The sequence below is a fragment of the Gossypium arboreum genome, chromosome 2 (genome assembly GCF_025698485.1).
Source record: "Gossypium arboreum isolate Shixiya-1 chromosome 2, ASM2569848v2, whole genome shotgun sequence".
Lineage (NCBI taxonomy): Eukaryota > Viridiplantae > Streptophyta > Magnoliopsida > Malvales > Malvaceae > Gossypium > Gossypium arboreum.
Genome location: NC_069071.1, coordinates 25,059,607 through 25,066,270, shown reverse-complemented (window position 1 = coordinate 25,066,270; position 6,664 = coordinate 25,059,607).

Genomic DNA, 6,664 nt, shown 5'->3' with positions numbered 1-6,664 from the left:
CATTATCTTACAGTCATCTTCAAACTGCCTTCCACAACAAATGGGTGGTCAAGATTTTAGACAAATTAAAAAAAAAAAAATTGGACGATGGGGGAAGCTTATATTGACGGTATTGACATGGCAGATATGTCAATGTTTTTTGTTATTTTGCTCTCCAGTTATCTCAAATGTTAAATGAAGGATCAAAACAGCAACGCCATGAAATCAACCGATGAAAAAGTAGTAAAGTTGAAATTACTCTTACCATTTAATGACAGTAAAAGTAAAATTATTATGAAAGTCTTTGTAAGAGTTAAATTGCATTTTACCCCTCTACTAAAAAAATGAGAAAATTAGTCTCTATACGTTAGATTAGAGAGTAAATTGGTAATTTCTTTTAAAAATTTCATCATTTTATATTGTTAAAAATTAACGTGATTGATAGAATAATTGGACAGTGACATATAGCATGCCATGTGTACCTCTTGTTGATGTACATGAACCAGTTTTTAATAGTAAAAATGGATGGAATTTGTAATAAAATGACTAGTTTGCTATTTGATCTAATGATCTAATGTATAGGGATTAATTTACACATTTTTAAGTATAGGGGCAAAAATGCAATCTGACTTTTGCTTGCCAATTAGCTTGTGGGTGATAGGCCGTTGTTATTCGGAGTCGTACATTGTATTTAGCCAAGACAACTTCAAACTGCTTATTATGGAAATGAGATCCTTCATCACTGACCAATGCACGCGGTGTACCAAACCTAGTGAATATGTTTTTTCTTAGAAATCTCACCACTAATTTTGTATCATTGGTAGGTAAAGCAACTTCGACCCATTTTGAAATGTAGTCGATAGCTAGAAAGATGTACTGACTCCTAAAAGAACTTGGAAAATGTCCCATGGAATCAATCTCCCATACATCAAATACTTCCACCTCAATTATCTCTGTTTGTAGCATCTCGTCCCTTTTTGATGTACTCCCAGTTCGCTAGCATTTATCACACTTTTTTACGAATTCATAAGCGTCTTTATTCATAGTTAGCCAATAAAAACCTGATTGTAGCACCTTCTGGGTTGTCCTCTTTCCGTCGAAATGCCCTCTATATGGAGATGCATGGCATCCTTGTAGAATGTTGTAAATCTCTTCCTCCACTACACACCTTCTGACCAATTGATCAGCACATTGCCAGAACACATACGGATCTTCCCAAGTGTAATTTTTTGTGTAACACCCATGACCTGATGATCTAACGCTACTTTCAAACAATCCTGAATTACCCTAACCTTGTATACAGTTTCACGAATCAAATCAGTATCAATTAACATAAATTCACTCAACTCTGACCAGTAAAGAGGTGTTTTACATTTTCTCCATATAAAGCCTCAAACAGTGCCATATTAATGTTGGATTGATAACTGTTATAAAAAGTAAATTCTACCAGCGGTAAATATCTTTCTCAGCTACCTTCAAACTCAAGTATACAGCATTGTAACATATTTTCCAAATTAGTATTACTTGTTTTAGTTGCTTGTCTCGTACGGATGATATGCTATGCTAAAATTAAATTTAGTCATAGAGCTTCGTGAAGTTTACCCTAAAATCTCAAGGTGAATCTTAGATCTTTGTCAGAGATAATAGATAGTGGCACTCTGTGTAGTCTGACAATCTTTGATACATATAACTCTGCTAACTTCTCAAGCGAATAATCAGTTCGTACTAGAAAGAAATTAGTTGACTTTGTTAATCTATCAACAATAACTCAAATTAAGTCTTTCTTCCTCGATATCACAGGCAATCCTGATACAAAATCCATCGTAACTCATTCCTATTTTCACTTAGGGATAGTGACAGGCTGTAGTAATCCTGATGGTACCTGATGTTTAGCTTTTACCTGCTAGCAAACTAGACATTTAGTTACAAACACGGAAATCTAATGTTTCATACCTGGCGACGAATACATCCCCTTCAGGTTATTAAACATCTTAGTACTATTCGGATGAATGGAGTATGTATTATTGTGAGCATCTGATAAAATATCTTACTTTAGCTCTGGATTATTTGGAACGCACAATCTGTTATGGAAAAACATCATATCATCAGCATTTGCAGTAAATCCTGTAAACGGATCATTTTGGATTTGCTCACGTTTAGCTAACAACTCTGGGTCATCATCTTGCAACTTCTAAATCCGCTAAAGAAATATCAATTTAGCCCTCAATTCCACTAACATAGAAGCATCACCTTTCAGTGACAAATGAACATTTAATGTTTTTAAGGTGAATAACAAATTTAGACTTAATCCATCTGCAACAACATTAGCTTTCTCGGGATGATAATCAATCACAAGATTATAATCTTTTAGTAGCTCTAGCCACTGTCGCTGTCTCAAATTTAGCTCATTTTGAGTAATCAAGTACATTCGACTTTTATGATCTATAACTATATGACATTTTTCACCTTAGAGATAGTGACATCAAATATTCAAAGTAAAAACAATAGCAACTAACTTTAAGTAATGAGTTGGATAATTCCTCTTATATGACTTTAACTGATGAGAAGCATATGCTATTACTTTCCTGGCTTGCATTAACACAAAACCCAGTCCATTAAGTGACGCATCACTATAAACAACAAAATTTTCCCATATTTAGGCTGTGCCAGTACTGGAGCTTCTGTTAACATTCTTTTTAACTAATCAAAACTTTGCTGATACTCATCTGACTAGACACATCGAACATTCTTATGTAGCAATTTAGTCATCGGTGAGGCTATTATGAAGAATTTTTTAACAAAGTGACAATAATAATCTGCTAATCACAGAAAACTTTATATTTCTAAATCATTTTTCAGAGCTTTCCAATTAATAATGGCAGAGATCTTACTCTGAAAGCTATTATAGATCAACACATATCCTATTAGCAGAAACCACGTGTCCAAGAAATCCAACCTCCTGAAACCAAAACTCACATTTGCTGAATTTTGCATACAATTATTTCTCATGAAGAATTTGTAATACAGTTTTCAAATGCTGAGCATACTCAAATTCTATTTTTGAATAGATCAATATATCATCAATGAATACAACCACAAATCTATCCAACTGAGGCTGAAAAACCTAATTCATCAGATCTATGAAAGTAGCAGGAGCATTAGTTTATTCGAAAGTCATCACAAAAAATTCATAGTGACCATATCGGGTTTAAAAAGCTGTTTTCGACACATCACGGTCTTTACTCGCACCTAGTAATATGCTGATCTGATATCTATCTTAGAAAACATGATTGTAGCATTCAACTGATCGAACAACTCATCAATATGAGGTAAATGATATTTGTTCTTTATCATCACATTGTTCAGTTGTCTGTAATCTATACACAGTTTCAACGAACTGTTTTTTTTTTCACGAACAACACGGTGCCCCCAAGAAGATACATTTGGTTGGATGAAACCTCTTTCCAGTAATTCTTGCAACTGAGTTTTAAGTTCTTTCAACTCAATCGATGCTATTCTATACGGTGGAATTGCTATTGGTGTAGTCCTAGGTATCAAATCAATAAGAAATTCAACTTCACGTTCTGGCGGTAATCCTGGAAATTCTTCATGAAACACATCTGTAAATTCTTTAACAACTGGTACCTAATCCAACTTCGACCCAGAATTTCGAGTGTCCAATATGTAAGCCAAAAATGCCTCACAGCCCTAATGAATCATCTTCCATGCAGAAATAACTGAAACAACTCTGGTAACATTGTTTAACCTGTTAGACTCAACTATAATCAACTCACTTGATGAGCATCTCAATCAATCTGTTTCTATCTACAGTTTACCACAGCATCATGTAACGATAACCAGTCCATCCCCAAAATTATATCAAATTCGTAGAAAGGTAGTAACATCAGAGTGGCGGGAAACTCATAACTCTAAACTCTCAATGGACGCTTACAACATATTAAGTTAACTATTACACTCTAACCTAGTGGATTTGTAACTTGAACATCAAATTCAGTTGACTCAACAAGCAAACTTTTATCAGTTGCTAATACAATACAAATATACGAATGAATCTACCTAAGGTTAATCAAAGCATATATAGTAATATCAAAGAGATAAAATATACCAGTAATGACATCAGGCGCGACAACCTCCTCTCTGGCTTAAATAGCATAAGTCTGTGCAGGCGCTTTGACATCAGATTTGGTAGTTGTGTCTCTAGTGCTACCACGGTTCACACTCTTATTGCTACCCTGATTAGGACATTTGCTCTTCTATGGTGTAGTCGGGAGGTTTTCACTCCGATCTTCTTTTCCCTGACTATTTTTTGATAGTCGCATATAAAGTTATCAGTTGACTTGCATATGAAACATGCACCCATTTTGGCCCTATACTTATCAGTATGATGTCTGCCATAGTGTTCACACTCCGGACTTGGAGCATTATGGACACTGGCTATACTGTCAGTAGGTCTATTCTAAAATTCTAAATCAATCTGCCTCGGCCTACTTCTGCTTGAAAATTTGGATGATGTAGTGACATGGGTATCATCTTCTTTTTTTTTCTTCGGTGGTGGTGCAGAAAATGATCTAGGAAAATTTCTTTTATTGAATTCTCAGGCCTTCTTTTCTCTCATCCTCTTATGATTACAAATTTCTTCCATCTTTTGTGCCCGAATAGAAAAACAACAAACCGTTATATTTCAGTTCCTCCAATCATCATCTTAATTTTATCATTAAACCCATCTTCAAAATGGATACACATTTCTTCCTCCATCGGTATAATTTCACGAGCATACTTGCTGAGGTATACAAACTCTCTCTCAGACTCAGCTACTAGTTTATTTCCCTACTTCAAATCCAAAAATTCTTTCTTTATTTTTTATCTGGATATCTTTTACTGTTGTATTTCTTTTTTAATTCCGCTTTGAAGAATTCTCAGTTGATATTTTCTCTTGCTACTACTGGTGTTAACGTTAACCACCAGTTGTAAGCCTCATCTTTTAACAGTGATGCAACACATCTGAGGTAATCATCAGGGGGACAAGCTATTTCATCGAAAACTCGTTAAATTTTTTCTAACCAATATTCAACTTTAGACGGATCATCACCATTTTTACCTTGAAACTTTTTAGCCCCAAACGTCTTAACTTTATCAACAGGAATTCGGTGACTTGGTTCGACTATAGGAGAGGGTAGAGGTACTACATGTGGTACAACATGAGGTACAGTAGGGGATGAAGGTTGCTAAGCCACTGGATTATTACTCATAAATTCAAAAAACCATTGTCCCATTAAACCGAAAAACATACTTTTAACTTCATTTTTAGACGTTTGTGGAATCGGCATACTGTGACTTGCACCAGAATCATTAGTCGGAATATTACTGTTAACCTCATTAGTTTCATCATGTTCAGAATTAGACGACATCTTTAGAATCTACAAGAAAACAAGGGTTAGATCAGATCAATCAATATCATAGGCTTATGTAGCATGTTATTCTAGATTTTAAACACACTACGTTCAGTCCAAGAATTGACTAGATTGTAACTCTGATACCACTAAATGTAACACCTATAACCCGTATCCAAATTGGGTTACGAAATATTACCATTCAACTCAGAACAATCAATATCAAATAGCCTCAAATTTACCAAATTTAATTAACAATTTCATAAAAATAATTTAGATTATGGTAGAACATACATTTATGGGCCTTAAATCGAGCCTTCGTGGCCCTAAAAATAGTTTTGAAACAACCAGGAACCAAATTCAAAACAAATCATAAAGTTTAGAGAAAATTAAAAATTTTAAATTCAAGGGTCACACGTTGTGTGTCCAGGTTGTGTGACAGAGCCTAGATCGTGTGGCTCCAGACATGGTCGTATGGCCATCCTACACGCTAGTGTGCCTGGGTTGTGTAACTATCTGACTTGGGTTACACAACCGTGTCGCAGGTCATGTGCCAGACCGTGTGTACCATGTACCTAACATGCTAAGGCACACGCCCGTATGGGTTAACCATGTGAAACACGTGGTAGTATGGGCCCATGTCTCAGGCCGTGTGTGCTCAAAAATGGCCTAAATCATGCCCATTTTTCATCAATTTGCATAGGTACCTAAACCAACTTATAATAGATAATCACAAGGCCATAAACACACTTAAGAACAACCAAAACTTACCAAATTCAACAACCTATGGCCTAACCAATGTATCATACATGAAATCACACTATAAACACTTATACACTCCCTACCTTAGCTATCATCCACAAAACATATCATACACACAAAATAACCTATTTCAATCTCACCATGTCATACCTCAAACATGACAACTATCATTTCATGTTAGACTACTTAACACCAACCATGAATCAAGCATGCATGCTTTATATAATTGTTTTAAGTTATCATATAGAAAGCATAGCACATATACGCTACAAGAAGCTTATGAACCATTGCAAAGCATGACCAAATTATCCTTTTACATGCCAAATGAGCCAATTTAAATTTAAAATTTACCAAAGAGATTCTCATATAGTGTGATTCTTTGAGTTGATCCAATGTCCAGATTCCACAAAACATAATCTACAAAGAAAAGGCCAAAAACACAAGTAAGCTTACTAAAGCTTAGTAAGTTCATTGATTAAGTTTATTAATTAAACGATAAGGCTTACCAAATT